This window comes from Neofelis nebulosa, chromosome 6 (genome assembly GCF_028018385.1).
Source record: "Neofelis nebulosa isolate mNeoNeb1 chromosome 6, mNeoNeb1.pri, whole genome shotgun sequence".
Lineage (NCBI taxonomy): Eukaryota > Metazoa > Chordata > Mammalia > Carnivora > Felidae > Neofelis > Neofelis nebulosa.
In genome coordinates this window covers 73,071,951-73,088,599 of record NC_080787.1, presented here as the reverse complement: position 1 = coordinate 73,088,599, position 16,649 = coordinate 73,071,951, and positions in this window count along the sequence as shown.

The following is a 16,649-nucleotide window of genomic DNA, read 5'->3' as shown; positions in this document are numbered from 1 at the left end:
AATCTAAGTGATCAGCAGGACGCGCGGTGAGCCCAGCGTCCTCCTATGCCGCCATCTTCCCTTTTCCTCTGTTTTGAGTGTTTTAAAAGCACATCTCAGATATTATGGCAATATCAGGAAAGACTTCATATATATATATATATGCGTGTGTGTGTGTGTGTACACACACACATTCATGTACACACACGCATATATATATACAGCTGAGCAAAAGTATATATACACACAAATACATACATCATATCCATATACTTGTATCTATGTCGTTATCACACTTAATAAAGTTGATAATATTCCCTTAATATTACCCCACATAGGCTATATTAAAATATCTCCCGTTGTTTCAGAAACATATGATTGTAGATTATAGTTGTTTTGTCAGGTTAGAATCTAGTTAGAGGTATGGTCTTCTAATTTATGTTATGTCTCCTTTTTAAATGTAACTGTGCCATCTCCTCACTTTCACCTCTTCCATGTTGCCAATGATTAGAATGTTGGAGAAACCAGCTCTCTTGTCCAACAGAATGTTTCAATTTCCACATTTGGCTGATTGCTTCATTTGATGTTGTTAACTCTTCCTCTATTCCCTATAAGCTGGTAGTTAGATATGAAAGTGTGATTAGACTCAGACACATTATTTAGCAAGAATGCTTCCTAGATGGATGTTTTCAACTTTCTTTTGAAGCACCTCTTAAAACACAAAGGGTCTTCTTTCATTATTAATGAATGGTAATCAGTGGATATAGGTGGGGTCAGCCTGATTTCTCCTCTATAAATTCTTCATTTACACTTCACTTAATAGCTTTAGAATCCATTTAATAACTGTTTCCTAGATTCATTATTTCACTTTCGGTGATTTTCTTATTCTGTCATTCTGTCTGCACTTTTTGAAGCTGAACACTTTCTATAAAGAACAGTTTTCCTCATTTACTATTGGTTATTTTGAAATACAGGCCATTCACAAATTGCAGAATAAATGCTTTGTCATTTTCCTTTACTTTTTTTCAAAATGATGAGTTGGTGCCCTAGTAGATAGCATTATTGGCCAACGAGTCTTTTTATCATTATAAACACGGAATTTTATATATAATGTGTGTTAATCACAAACACACATTCACAAACACAGTGAATGTTTTTTTCTGATGATCAAATTACACCAAGCTTACTCAGTGGGAACTCCTCCAAGTTGGCTCTTATGTTGTATCATGACTTCATTTAGTCATATGAAAACTTCCTTTCTTTCTGACAAAACAAGATGTTATAAGCACATCTTGTATATTTCTTGCCACAAATATGGACATACCCATTTCTGAAAGGAGGCTTGTTTCTTTCCATTGGAAATAGTAATAGAAACTATAAACGAGGTCCAATTCTACTTCATTTTTAATTTCTCATATTAATCTAAGAAATTTACATTAATAATTAAACATATACTAAGAAAATCCCACCATATATTTTTCAGAATGAATAAATATGGTTCACATGTTTTGGTCATTGGTAAAATATGGAGGAAAGCATTTGATTGATTAATGTTCAGTTTTTCTTCATGAACTGTAACAATTATGAATTGATCACAAGTTTGAATTGTTTAATGTATTTCAGTTGCCTAACACAAACTCATTTAATTCTCTTAATATCCCATAAAAAACCCAGAAAGAATAAGTATATTTAAAAATTGGCAACTAGTTTTATATTATGGTATTAATAATATGACCACACTAAAACTTGTTCTCCTTATGGATTATTTCAGATTTAAATCTCTGAGTGCCTTAACAGTCCTGTATAGGACAACTGGAGTTTTCTAAGCATCTAGGACAACAAAGATGAATACGATAAGCCCTTGAAATTTCCAGAATTTGAGCTCACATTTAGTTTACATTTTCCATCTGATTAAAGTAGTCAGATAATTTATAAACTCCATTTCACTTTTGCTAAGATATGGAAGATGTGCAGTTCAGTGCTTTACCATTTGGATACTTTTTTAAACTGACAGTTTTAACCCTTTTTTCAAATGAAATACTACCCACAATCCCAATACTGGCAAAGATATAAAAATAAAACATGCCCAACTGCTCTGTTGGAAACAGAAACAGAAATGGGTGGGGGATTAAAGTGAGAGTGAAGCTCTAACTGTAGTTTGAGAGCAATTAATTTATGTCTGTTTCTGTTAAAGTGTGCTGCCTAGACCTGCAGCATCAGTATTCCCTGAGAAATGCAGAATCTCCAGCCCTGTCCTGTGCCCAGTGAGTTAGAGACCCAGGAGCCCAGCCGCCCCTATTTTAACAGATCCTGGGGCATTCTAAACTTTGAGAACCACTGACAGTGTTTTCCAAAGTGCACTTTCCTGTATCAACGACACGTGTCTTTATAGCACCTGTAGGGATAGTTGCAAAACTTGTTTTGTAGTTGAGAAACCCAAGAGACTCAAGTAGATCTGCAACCAACATTCTGATCTACTTAGCATTTTTTTAAATTAATTTATTTATTTGGTGAGAGAGAGAGAGGGAGAGAGAGAATTGCAAGCAGGTTTTGTGTTGTCAGCTTGGAGCCTGAGGCAGTTGTTCCATCTCAGGAAATGTGAAATCATGACCTCAGCTGAAAGATTGGGACGCTTAACCAACTGAGCCACCCAGGCACTCCTAATACTCTTAACCTTTGAGATGGAACACATTTTACCATATCATGTGGCCACATGAAAGGTTCGTGAAAATTCTATATTTCAGATGCTTGGACATATTTTAAAATGATGCTTGGCAATTATGTAATGAGAACAAGAAATCCTTTTCCTGTGAAACTTCCTCTGAGACAATAAACTGAATGCAAAAGAGACATTTACCTTGTGAGGCTGCAGGAGTATCTTTTAAAATCAGACCCAGGCTCTCCAGCTAGGGACAGCACTGCGCTGGGTACATGCACCAAGTTAGAGCCTATAATTCCCCTTTTTTTTTTTCTTTTTTTAAGTAATCAGCTGCTCAGGGAATCGGGCACAGTGTAAGATGCCTCTATTTTAAGTGATTTTCATTCTTGAGGTATCCTGGACTATAAGAAACACTTCAGTTGCTCCTTGTAAGACATGCAAGAGATTGAGCTTAAAGATATGAGTTTGTTTCCTCTTTACAAGAGACAAACTGCTGGATTATTTGTTCAGGTCTCTTGAGCAGCTGGAGCACTGTGGCCACAGCAGCCAGAGGCAGTGAGAAAGGCATCGTGTGCAGTGAGAAGGAGATTTGATACCCAAGGAAATGAAAAAATATTAGAGCTGTTATTATCTGTACTTACAATAGAAGTACTGCATGGCAGATAACAGCATTCAAAGTTCTCTTTTTTATTTATCTTACATTACATCTCGTAAACAAAACCAACGTGTAGACAACTGAGGCTTGTTCTAATAACAAAATTGTTGCCTGAAATGAAATTCTTGACATACCAATCATTCTCTGTAGCCAAATCATTTTTTCATATAAAACATATTTGGAGAGTACTCTAATGAATGTTTTGCACTTAGTCATCCACTTTATTTTCTTTGCTAAGAGATCCTCCAGTAGCCACAAAAGAACAAAGCATTCCTGGGTGGTATATTTCCTGGCATGTTATTAGCAAAAGGTCTTCCCAGAGAGTTAAGGAGAAAGAAGCTGACAATGACTGGGGACAAACATGACTTTTTCTTTGCAATTAAAAGGAGCAAATCAGAGGGGCACCTGGGTGGCTCAGTCATTTAAGCCTCTGACTTCTGCTCACATCATGATCTCGCGTTTGTGAGTTCGAGCCCGGCATTGGGCTCTGTGCTGGCAGCTCAGAGCCTGCAGCCTGCTTCAGATTCTGTGTCTCCACCTCTCTCTGCTCCCTCCCTGCTCACACACTGTCTCTTTCTCTCTCAAAAATAAATAAACATTAAAAAAACTAAAAAGAGAGAGAGAGAGAGAGAGAGAGAGAGAGAGAGAGAGAGAGAGAAATTTTGGGATTGCTGTTTTTAAAGCTGCCCTGACTTTTTGAGTTAGAATGTTCGGGGTCTGAAAAAGATCTGAGACCCAGCAGATCTGAAGGCTAACTACCAACCTAACTATTAATTGATGGAAGTAGACTATGACAGATTAAGACTGTGGTCCTTGAGTTTGAGGTGGATGCAGGAAGACACATGTTAGGGGAGGAGGAAATGAATCTGGGCTTAGTCCAGATAAATCAGTGTTGCATGTGTGATAGTTTCCCGTGAGCAAGGCACTCTCCCCATCTCATCCTGAACCCCCTTAACCTAACAAACACTGAACATTTAGAAGTAATATTTTACATGAGCTACGCTTGAGTAGAGTAACACCATGTCTATCTGTTAATTTTGAACACTGAAGGTCAATATCGGCTTCTTTTCTGAGAGCACTATTGGAAACTAGGTAGGGGATGAGACCCTAAAGAACAGTAGCATTAAGGAGGTAAGATCTCACTAAAGGATAGGCTCTGTGAGGGCAAGAGTGACATCTGCCTTGCTCACTGTTGAGCTAGGAACGGCCCAAAGCAGCTTATTTGTTGTTGGAATGAAGGCACACATGGAGGATGAAGGTTGTGAAGAAATGTCACTGAGAGTGGAAAGCGTACCCCAAACAAACTGTAATGGTGGCCCAAGGCTTTGGATTTGGAACTGCTGTTGCACTTAGTAGTTGCTGGTCAGCTGTTCCCACTGGAATCTTAGAAGTAGCTAGAAATGTTGCTAGAAAAGTTATCAGATTTACTGAAGCAGTGCTTCTCAAAGTATCTGTGATGAAGGATGAGTTTTGTTTTGTTTTGTTTGCATTTCATTGTGGGCCAATATTTTTATAAGATATAAGAAAAGTGAATTAACAGAATAAGTGAAATGGAAGAAGAGGATATATATAATACAAGTCCGTTTTAAAAATTATTAGTTTCTGCAACCTTAAAATCAGTTTGTAAGATTGTTGTGAGAGGGTCTCCAAGCCTCTTGTCATTTCTGTACTTCTCTGTTGCAGCCTGATAACAAGTTTCCTGGAGGGCACCAGATGCAGACCGCACACTGAGCGGTGCTGCACTAATGAGCGCCATGAGTACCCTGTTATCTGAAAGGGTGTGGAGTGATCTGGGAATTCTCAGGAGATTGGCTAGTCCCGCAGAGAACTACAGAGCCAGGATCCCTGTGGTTCATCTTAGCTCTGAACGCCAACCCTACTCTCTGAAAAAAAAAGCAATCACTTTTCAGCACTAATACTTGTCATAAAATAATGTCCAATAAACTTCAGACAAAACTGATTCCATACAAAGGCAACTATCTTGCTCTTTCACCTCTCCCCGTGCTCTGCCAAAGGAAATGACTGTGGTTTGAATGAGGAGTGAAGGTAAACCAAGAACTTGTTCTAGATACTTCATTTAACTTAGTTTTTTAAAAAATTTTTTAAATGTTTATTCATTTTTGAGAGAGAGAGACACACACAGCAGGAGCTGGGGGGGAGGGGCAGAGAGAGAGGGAGACACAGAATCCGAAGCAGCCTCCAGGCTCTGAGCTGTCAGCACAGAGACCAACGTGGGGATCAAACTCATGAGCTGTGAGATCATGACCTGAGCCAGAGCTGGACACTGATGGAGCCACCCAGGTGCTCCTTTATTACTTCACTTAGAATGTAGGCTCTACAAAGTCAAGTGCATTGACTGTTCTAATCAGATTTGCCAAGGGTTTTATAGTGATAAGATTTTTTGACCCATTTTAATTTTTTCGTAAACTATATTGGTTTTTACTAGTTTATATTTTTAATGCTTATTTTATTTTTTTTAAAAATTTTTAATGTTTATTTTTTAGAGAGAGAAAGACAGAGTATGAGTGGGGGAGGTTGCACAGAGAGAGGGAGACACAGAATCTGAAGGAGGCTCCAGACTCTGAGCTGTCAGCACAGCCCAATGCAGGGCTTGAACTCACAAACTGTGAGATCATGACCTAAGCCGAAGTCGGACGCTTAACCGACTGAGCTACTCAGGCACCCTTTTAGTGCTTATTTTAAAATGTAATTGTTACCTTAGTGTGACTGAATATAATTTATCACTGATTATAGGTCTAGTTCCTAAAACTGAAATCTTTATCAAATGCATTTTAGTGTTTAAATTTTTTCCTTATATAATTTTGTTATACTTTGGAGTTTTGATATATTATACTTTTGTTTTATTTCAGGCCTACATATTTTGCAATTTCCAATTTCCACCTTCAGTTATGAATTGTTTAAAACTGAGTTATTTTACCTTCCAAATATATTTTAGCCAACATTTTGTTTTTAAGTTCTAATTTCACTGAATTGTGGTCAGTGAACATAAACTCTATGATACTGATTTAAAAGAAATTGTTAAGATTTCTTTGGCGGTTTAAGAAATGTATAGTGCATATTTTATATCATACTTGTTTATTTTTATTAATATGATATATTTCTCTGAGTTCCTGTTAATAGCTTTTCCTTTGAATTATATTTTACCCAATGAAACTAACTTTTGGTTAGTATTTGGGCAACATAACTAATTCCATCTTTATTTTCATTAGCTTCATATTATTTTATTTTAGTTGCATTTCTTATAAAAGTTACATTTTTAAAATCTAAGCTGAGAATTTTCTGGTAACAAATATTAAGTGATACATAATACATATGGTTTTGGTAAAAAATTAACTATTCTATACATTTCACATCCTCCTGAACAAGAGAAAAAGGAAATCTGCAGGGTCACATCTGGGAACCAGGTCCAAAATGATCTTGCCTCTTCTGAAACAGGATACTAAGTGAAAAGAGAAAAAGAATAGGGAAAAGAGATGAGACAATTCTAGAGTTTAAAAACCTAAAATGGCATAGGGGGTCGGGGGGGAAACAGAGATCTGAGACAGCTGTCTAGATCATTGTGCACATTGGTAGGAAATAAGTAACATCTCATACCCATTTTGTTAGTGAATTCTGTGTTCAATTTTGTTATTGGACACTGTAATCACAGATCTTCCCATATTGAAAGTAAACACTCTTTAATACCATAATCAGAAGATTGAATGTTCTGTGCTGAAGATACTCTAAAGGGGTAAGAGAACAAATGGAAACATTTGATGTCCCTAAAACACAGCCTTTGGGGACAAGAAACACATGGCCCCTAAACTGATGTCAGAGAAAGGACAATACTCAGCAAAGTTGATAGGAAAAGCTGTTTAATAAGTGTGGCTCTGGATCTCCTTAATTAAAAAGGACATGCTCACTGGATTCAGGTGAGTCAGAATCCTTTGGGAACCTGAACACATTTAGGAGAGAGTCTGAAAATACCTCACTTCATATCCTCTGTTTCATTTTCCAAATGTTGCTTAGAATGCAAAAATAACATCTGGGTAGCTTTCTGTTCCAAAGTAGCAGTCTAAAAGAATGGTCTGCTTTTCCAGGAAAATGGGGTGTCTCTTCCATTTTTACTTCATTTCGTGAGGATAGGAATAAGAAGAGAAAGTTAGACATCAGGGACAACAGACAAGTACATTTTGAACCCCTGTGGTGTTTGTTGCTTGCTTGTTTGATTTTAGGGAGAGAAGGGTACGTATGAAGCAAAATGAAGAACGAGAAAATATATCTCCATTGGAGGGAAAAGTGATAGTGATGGTGCCAGTGTCTATAATTTACAGTGTCCGATTTCTTCTCACTCTGACTTCTGTCACTCATTCTTCTTCATTTGGGGTTTCCCCACAGACTATTAAAATAGGAGCAGTCTGAAATTTCTGAGTCTTGTGTTTTTAAAAATCTCTCAGAGTCCCTCTTGTGCTGTCATTTATACTTCAGGGATTCTGGTAAATTAGGGACCCAAATGCTAAATATTTTCATGGAATAAAGTGTCTCCAAGAATTCATTTCTTCTGTACCTTGAGCCCAGTAATGTAGTTACCCAGGAGAGGTTAAGAGGAAGATGTGCCTTTTATTAGGTGATATGAGGATATGTTAAAGGGTTGTAAATACTATTGGTTCTTGTTTGTGAAAACAATAGTCAACTTCATACCAGTTAACATTGAGAAGGAAAAAAAAAGTTCTGTTAGTATTTGTCTACTAGTATAAACTTCATTAAAAAAAACCTGGTTTTTGGGGTGCCTGGGTGGCTCAGTCCATTAAGTGTCTGCTCTTGGGGTTTGTGAGCTCAGTACCTGCATCAGGCTTTCTGCTGACAGCACAGAGCCTGGAGCCTGCTTCAAATTCTGTGACTCCCTCTCTCTCTTGCCTCCCCTGCACTCTGTCTCTCTCAAAAACAAATATTAAGTTTTTAAAAAAATAATAAATAAAAACCTGGTTTTCTCCTGAGACAATTGTATGAAATATATAAATTAGGGACTTTTTAAAAAACCTGTGATTGAATGAGTGACAAGACCAGTAGAACACAGACACAAAAAAATAGAAGTTGTATTTTTCAGTTTTCACAAGGATTCTGGTTTAGTTTCACATATAAATTAAGAAAATAATACATTGACTACATCAAACCCAGTTAAATAGTCCATAATTATCACTATAGAGGTTCAGTGTTCTCTAAGGAGAGAGGAGACATGAGAAATTAAAGTTTTAAAAGAGATCTGTTGGGGTGTCTGCACGGCTCAGTCAGTTAAGTGTCTGACTCTCAGTTTTCAGCTTATGTCATGATCTCACTAATCATGGGATCAAGCCCGATATCAGGTTCTGCACTGACAGCTTGGAGCCTGCTTGGGATTCTCTCTCTCTCTCTCTCTCTCTCTCTCTCTCTCTCTCTCTCTCTTTCAGAATAAGTAAATAAATCTTTTTTTAAGAGATCTGTCATGAATCCAAAATAGATATTTTGTTAACATTTTGTTTATCATACATGTTTTTTCAAACATTTTATTATCATACTCTTTCTCAAATAAAACCTTATGCAAAATGTATTTAATGAAAATTTATAAGTGGAAATTTTTGTAGTCACTTATATTCTGAGTTCAATTTCAAGAGAATTACTTCTTTTAGATAAACCATGGTATCAATAAGAATGATTTAATGAGCCTGCCATTTTAAATTCAGGTTACTGGATAAATGGAGTTTTTTGTTTTGTTTTGTGTTTTTGTTTTTTGTTTTGTTTTGTTTTGTTTTGAATAAAATATAAATCTATGAGTCCACAATAGAAACTAACTAGCTAGATAGATAGATTAGATAAATATCTCTTTTTCTAAATTTTTTTTGATGTTTATTTATTTTTGAGAGAGAAACAGAGCATGAGTGGGGAAGGGACAGAGAGAGAGGGAGACACAGAATCTGAAGTAGGCTCCAGGATCCAAGCTGTCAACACAGAGGAGGACATGGGTCCTGAACTCACAAACTGTGAGATCATGACCTGAGCCTAAGTCGAACACGTAACTGACTGAGTCATCCAGATGCCCCTAAATGTCTCTTATTAATACAGAATGGTAATTGACAAATATAGAAGAAGTGGAAGAGTTGTAAAATTATTATTTTGCAATTATGATTCTAAACGTTTCAAGAATTATGAATGAGTTTTAAGCCTAGGGGTTCAGTCATTATGATGGATTGCTAGGGTAATCCTGTTAACAATAAATTGTCTAAATAAAGAAAAAAAAGTATAGGGGGCAAAGTTTGATGAAGATCAGAATATCTGCATAATCTCAAAGGTTCTCCCTACAAATTGCTTATTATTTATAGAATAGAAATAATAACTATTCAGTGTGAAATCTAGAGAATACTCTGATTGGGTGATCAAAGTTAACATCACCAGTAAGAAGCAGATAGACACCACGGGCCCCAAATACAAGATTCCCTAAAGGTCACAATACATGTATGTAGTATTCTAGCAGCTGGGGATGCATATCTTGAATCTTAATGATGAAGAGATATCAGACAGAACAAAATTGAAGAACATTCTATACACTAATTGGTCAATATCTTCAGGCCACCAATGTTATGAAATATAGTAGTTTCCCCTCTTGAGTCTCTGCTCCCTTAAGACATGATTTCCTGTATTCCCGTCTGACTCTCTAATCTTGGAAACAGTGGTTTGCCTTGCATTCTTTTCTCTCTTAGGGATCTGAGAAGAACTGTAGATTTTTCATTCTGTTCAGCTTTTTGCTTATTGTTATGATAGAGTGGTGACTTCCAAGCTCCTCATGTGGGGAACAGGGTGTTTTAAAGTATGTTAGTCATCTCAGGGTTTTCATTTGTTGATTGTCTTTTCCACTGACAGTTGGTCATGTTCATAGGTTATATTCTCCTGGGTCTTTTTATGTCAAGTAATTGTGGATTGCATCCTGGGCATATACACTATTTTGTTAACAGAATCAGGATCCTGTAAAATCCTCTAGAGAATGTCGATTTGCTGCTGATGCTGTGGTTGTTGTTTTGCCAGACAATTGACTTGTTTAGTTTCAGCAAATTATTTCTTGCCTTCTGCCAGCAGTGACTTCTTTGTCAGCTTGTTTTTTCCTTTATCTTTTTTTTTCCACCTTGGTGCCTGGGAAAGGACTGTGGCAGGGGCCAGCTGTAGCCCCTGGATGCCCATCTCTTCCCCTCCCTGTCTCAGGCCTGGACACGGCTGTCAGTTAATTTTTCAAAGCATTTGCTAAGGTTATATCTGATCCATCTATGCCATTCGTAGTTTTCTGGGACTTGGCAGTGGTCCTCAGTCTTTCCTATGCTTTTGTGAGCCTGTTCCGTGCTTGCCCAGATTAGAGGTAATTCTAGTAACTGTGTTGGCTCATACACATAATTAGAGAATTTTCTTGCCAATTGTAACTTCTCTAAGACCATCTACAATTTCAGGTTACCAATGGCTCTCTTTCTGAGTTCCTCTGGCCTAAAATTTGGACTCTTTTACAGAGTTTTAGGTTTCTGAGCATTTACATTTGACTGACTGAGTGTCTCTTTTGGAGCCAAGCTGTGAGGGGACAGGAAAATATTAGGAATTCCATAATGTACACTTTTTGAACCACGTGGCCCTTTTTTTCTGGTTCATTTCACCAGAGATACAGATTTGACTTTGGGATTTTATATATCCTTAACTCCATCTATTGTACTGTAGCAACCATACATCCCTGCAATGATTTGACCCTGCAGCAGGACTGAAGAAGAAGAAGAAGAAGAAGACGAAGAAAAAGACAAAAAAAAGAAAAGGAATTCACCCAGAATCCTCCACCTTTTCTGGTCCCATGGCCAGAAAGAGGATGTTTCCCTTAAAGTTTTTGCTGTCTGTATCTACTGCATAGTTCCACAACTCTAACTACTGGATATTCCTTGGGTCAAAGCTGGGAAATGAAGTAGAGAGAAAACAAAGAAACAAACAAAACAAAACAAAACAAAACAAAACAAAAAACTTAGATATGCACTAAAATTGATCATTCCTCAATTTTTGACCTCCTCTTCTATCTGCCTGTTGTTGTTTACTTTTTTAGACTTCTCAGATGGTAGCATTTTGTATTCTTTCAGATTTTATAGTTGTAACCAGTGGGAGAGATAGGCTTGTGTGATCTTTGCTACGGCACCGAAGTTTTCACTCTTGTAAGAAAAGTTGTATTAAGTGACAAAAGGTCATATTGTATGCAACCTATTTTCAAAAGGCCCAGAGAAAGTAATTATATATACATAGACCTAAATGGGGATATAGTTTTAGAAAGAATGTTAAATGTAGCAAAACATTAAAAATCAGTGAATGTGATCAAAGTGTATAGAGTTCCCTTTTCTATTGTTGTAAGTTTTTTCATTAAATTTTAATTATTTTTAAGAGTTTTTTTAAAAAATGAAAATAACTCTGAAACATCTGCAAGACCATTCTCTAATAAAACTCTTCAATACATGGCATTTACCAATACTGTTTGAGAGATCTTGACGTTTTTATAACTTGTACTTTTCTGGGCAACACAGAATGACATTTTTAACACAATAAATCTTCATTTTTTTTATAAGAGAATATGTTCCTGGAGCAATAGTTCTTGCTATTGCTTTTGTTCCATCAACTCAGAAATCAATGTTTTGTTATAAATTAATATGATGGGTTCCTAAAAACTGACAAAAACACTTCAGGGCACTTTTGTTGCATTGTATCAAGTGTTTTTGAAATTACTTTATTTTCCTTTCTATTCACTTGCATAAGATCTCTGTATCAGAGCAAGCAAAATAAAGATGAGCATAATGAGTGTGCTTTATTCGAGCTGAACTGTGATGTCCTGCTGAATTATAAGAAGGCCCACAAAAATTCGTTCTTTAAACAAATTCATCAGTTATTCCAGGTGTTGATTTTAGGATCAAACAATAATAAGAACTGAATGTTTGCAGCATTTTTTTTTCATATAAACACTTGTTTCAATGTCAGTGGCATAGGACTTGGAAGATTTTTTTTTATCTTCTGGAAGGTCTATACTTCTGCCTTTCCTCAAAACAAACAAAGAAAAATAACAAATGAGCTATAGTATCATGAGGTCCATAGGGCTTTTTAAGCCACATTTTACTGTGAAAATTATTTAATAAATTCTCTTATTATAAAATGTAAAAATCTATGCATTACCCTATTATTTTCAAATGACTTTGGGTGTAGTATTTGCCAGTGACCCTATCATTACCCCTGGCCCTGTTTATTTTCCTGGCCCCCATCACTATGATATGCCTGCACCTGGCCCCTTCCACTACATAGCAACCTGCAGGTGGCCTCCATATGTGAGTGTGTGCACGCCACTGGCTCTGGCCACCATTGTTGCCTGCTCTGATCCCTAGCTACTAGACCAGAGATGACATTTTAGGATCCCAAAAGTTCTTGTAGCCACTGTGGACCCCTGTAGTGCTTGCTAAGGACCACACAGCTGTGAATACAGTGATTCCGGAGATTTGAGCTACAGAACATCATGACTTTATGCATATCTCTCTGATCACCAAGTGAATAATGGAATGGATAGGACAAGGAAAGCAGAACTATCAGTTGGGAAGACTTGGCATCTTGCATTGTTAGACCTGAGGTCAAAGCACAATCTAGCATCACTCTACCCAAAGTAAGTCCATGAAGTGTGGAAAAGGCGGGTGCTTCTTCAAAAGCACAGAAGACTACAGGGATTATGATGAATCAGGGAAACATGTTTTCACCAAAGAAATACAATAAACTTTTAGTAACTGGCCTCAAAGAAATGAAGATCCAGGAATTGTGCACAAAGAATTCAAAAGAGTTGTTATACAGATGCTCTAAGTGCTATAAGAGAATACAAATAAGCAGTATAGCAATAGGAAGAAAAGAGCACAAAGACATAATGAGAAGTTCAACAAAGAGAGAGAAAACATAAAAAAGAACCAAACATCATTCTGGAGCTGAAAAATACAATGACTGAACTGAAGAATTCAATAGAGAGCTTCAGTAACAGACTTGAAAAAGCAGAAAAAAGAACCTGAATTAACCAGAAAACAGATCATTTGAACTAATCTAATCAGGAGAGCAAAACAAACTAACAAATAAATAGGAGAAAAGCATATGGGAATTATGGGATATCAGCCAAAAAACATACCAAAACAAAAGAAGAAGAAGGAGAACAACAACAACAACAAAAACACATTGTAGTCTTAGAAGGAAAAAATAGAGGAAGAAAGGGCTAGAAAGCTCATTTCAATAAGTAATGGCTGATATCTTCCCTAACGTGGGGATGGATTTGGAAATCCAAGTTCACTGAAGCCAAAAGGTCACCTCAAAATTTTAATCCAAATTTATTTTCTTCAAAACACATAATAATAAAACTGTTTAAAACCAGAGACAGACAGAATTTTTAAAGCGGCAAGAGAAAAAAATTCTCTTACAAGGGAACCCCATAAGGCTATTGGCCAATTTCTCAGCAGAGACCTTGCAAGCCAGGAGAGAATGGTAAATTTTCAGAGTGCTAAAGTAAGAAAACTGCCAAGCAAGAATACTTAGCACAGGAAAGCTGTCCTTCAGAATTGAAGACTAAATAAAAAAACTTTCACTAATAAATAAAAGCTGAGGAAATTTTTCACTACTGCACCTGCCTTATAAGAAATGCTGAAAGGGGTTTTTCAAGCTGAAACAAAATAGTAATATAAAAACATACAAAAGTATATAACACACTGGCAAATGTAAGCATATAGTGAGATTCAAAGTATCCTCATACAGGGGCACCTGGGTGGCTCAGTCGGTTAAGCACCTGACTTCAGGTCAGGTCATGATCTCACAGTTTGTGAGTTTGAGCCATGCATTAGGCTTTGTGCTGACAGCTCAAAGCCTGGAGCCTGCTTCGGATTCTGTATCTCCCTCTCTCTCTGCCCCTCCCTGCTCATGCTCTGTCCCTCTCTGTCTCTCAAAAATAAACACTAAAAAAAAAATTCAAAGTACCCTCATACAGTATATATGGTGATGTGTTCTTTAACTACTTAACTCTAGTATTAAGGTTAAAGTAGAAAAATATTAAAAATAGCTATAGTTTCAATAAATTGTTAATGGATACAGAGCATTAAAGGATGTTAATGGTGACATCAAAAACATAAAGGGGAAGTAAAAAATAGAGATTTTTTTAATGCAATGTATGATGAATTAATTGCTATCAGCAAAAATATACTGTTAAATATATAAGAAATATGTAAGATATTTTAGGTAGCCTCAGGAGGACCACAGATCTAAAATCTACCATAGCCACACACAAAAGATAAAGAGAAGGGAATCACAGCATACCACTGTGGACAATAATCAATTTACCAAGGAAGCCAGCAAGAAAGGAAGAAAAATAAAATGGAACTATAAAACAGCCAGATAACAATTAACAAGATGGAATTAGTAAATCTTTACCTAACTGCTTTAAATATTCATGGACTGAATCCTCTAATCAAAAGGCATAGAGTGGCAAGATGGATATAAAAACAAGTCCCAACTACACGCTGCCTCTAAGAGACTCTTTCCAGCTTTAAGGACACATAGTCTCAAAGCGAAGGGATAGGTCATACAGACAGAAAATCAACAAGGAAACATTGGATTTGAACCATACTTGAGACTAAGTTTTACTAACATATATAAACAGAACATTCCACCCAACAGCTGTAGAAAACACATTTATCTCAAGTGTACACAGAAAATTCTCCAAGATAGATCAAGTTATAGGCCACAAAACAAGTCTCAGCAAATTTTAAACGACTGAAATCATACCAAGTATCTTTTCTAACCACAGTGGTATAAAACTAAAAGTCAATAATAGCTTGAAAATCCACAAATTTGTGGAGATCAGAAAACATGCTACTGAACAACTAATGGGTCAAGAAAAAAACCAAAAGGGAAATGAAGAAATATCTTGAAACAAACATAAAAGGAAACACACCATATCAAAACCTATGGGAAGCTGCAAAAGCAATTCAAAGAGGGAAGTTTATGGCAATAAACACCTACATAAAAAAAAACAAAAACAAAAACAAAAAACAAAAACCTCAAATCAACAACCTCACTTTACACTTCAAGGAACTAGAAAAAGAACAAACTAAGCCCAAAGTTAGCAGAAGGAAGAAATTAACAAAGATTATAGCAGAAAAAGATGAAATTGAGACTAGAAAGAAAATAGAAAAGACCAATGAAACTAAGAGTTGTTTTTTTTGAAAAGATATACAAAATTTACAGAAAAAGAAAGGTAATTCCAATAAATAAAATTAGAAATGAAAGAGGAGACATTACAACTGATATTACAGAAATACAAAGAATAATGAGAGACAACTATGAACAATTACATGCCAATAAGCCAGTAATAGAAGAAATGGATAATTATCTAGAAATCTACAAGGCTGAATCATGAAGAAATAGAAAATCTGAACATACCAATAATGAGTAAGGAATTGAATCGGTAATTAAAACCCTCCTAACAGAAAAGTCCAGGGCCAGATGATTTCACTGGTAAATTCTATCAAACATTTAAAGAATTAATGCCTATCTTTATCAAAAATATTTCAAAAAATTAAAAAAGAGGGACTATTTCCAAATTCATATGTGAGGCCAACATTACTGTGATACCAAAGCCAGATAAAGACACTACAAGAAAAAAATTACAGACCAATACTCCTGATGAACATAAATGAGAAATTTCTCGACAAAATATTATCAATCCTAATTCAACAGCACATTAAAAAGATTTTCATTGTGATGAGTGGGATCGATCCCTAGGGTGCAAGTACAGTTCAACATATGCAAATCAATAAATTTGATATATCACATTCAGATAATGAAAGAAAAATTAAATGGTCATCTCAATAGATAAAGAAAACATATCTGATCAAAGACAGCATCCTTTCATGATATAAATCCTCAACAAATTGGATATGGAAGGAACAATACTTCAACACAGTGAAAGCATTATATCACAAACCGACAGCCAACATTACTCTCAATGGTTAAGAGGTTAAAAGCCTTTCTTCTAAGATCAAAAATAAAACATGGGTATCTACTCTCACCACTGTTATTCACACAGTACTAGAAGCCCTGTCTAGGGAAATGAGGCAAGAAAAAGAAATAAAATGCATCTAAAAAGGAAAGAAGTGAAATTGTCTCTGTTTATAGATGATTTGATCATATATATATATATGTATATATAGTGTATATATATTCATATATATATATATATATATAGTGAATTCTAAGACTCCATCAAAAAACCATTAGAACTAACTAATCAAAGTTCTAGTAATGTTGCTA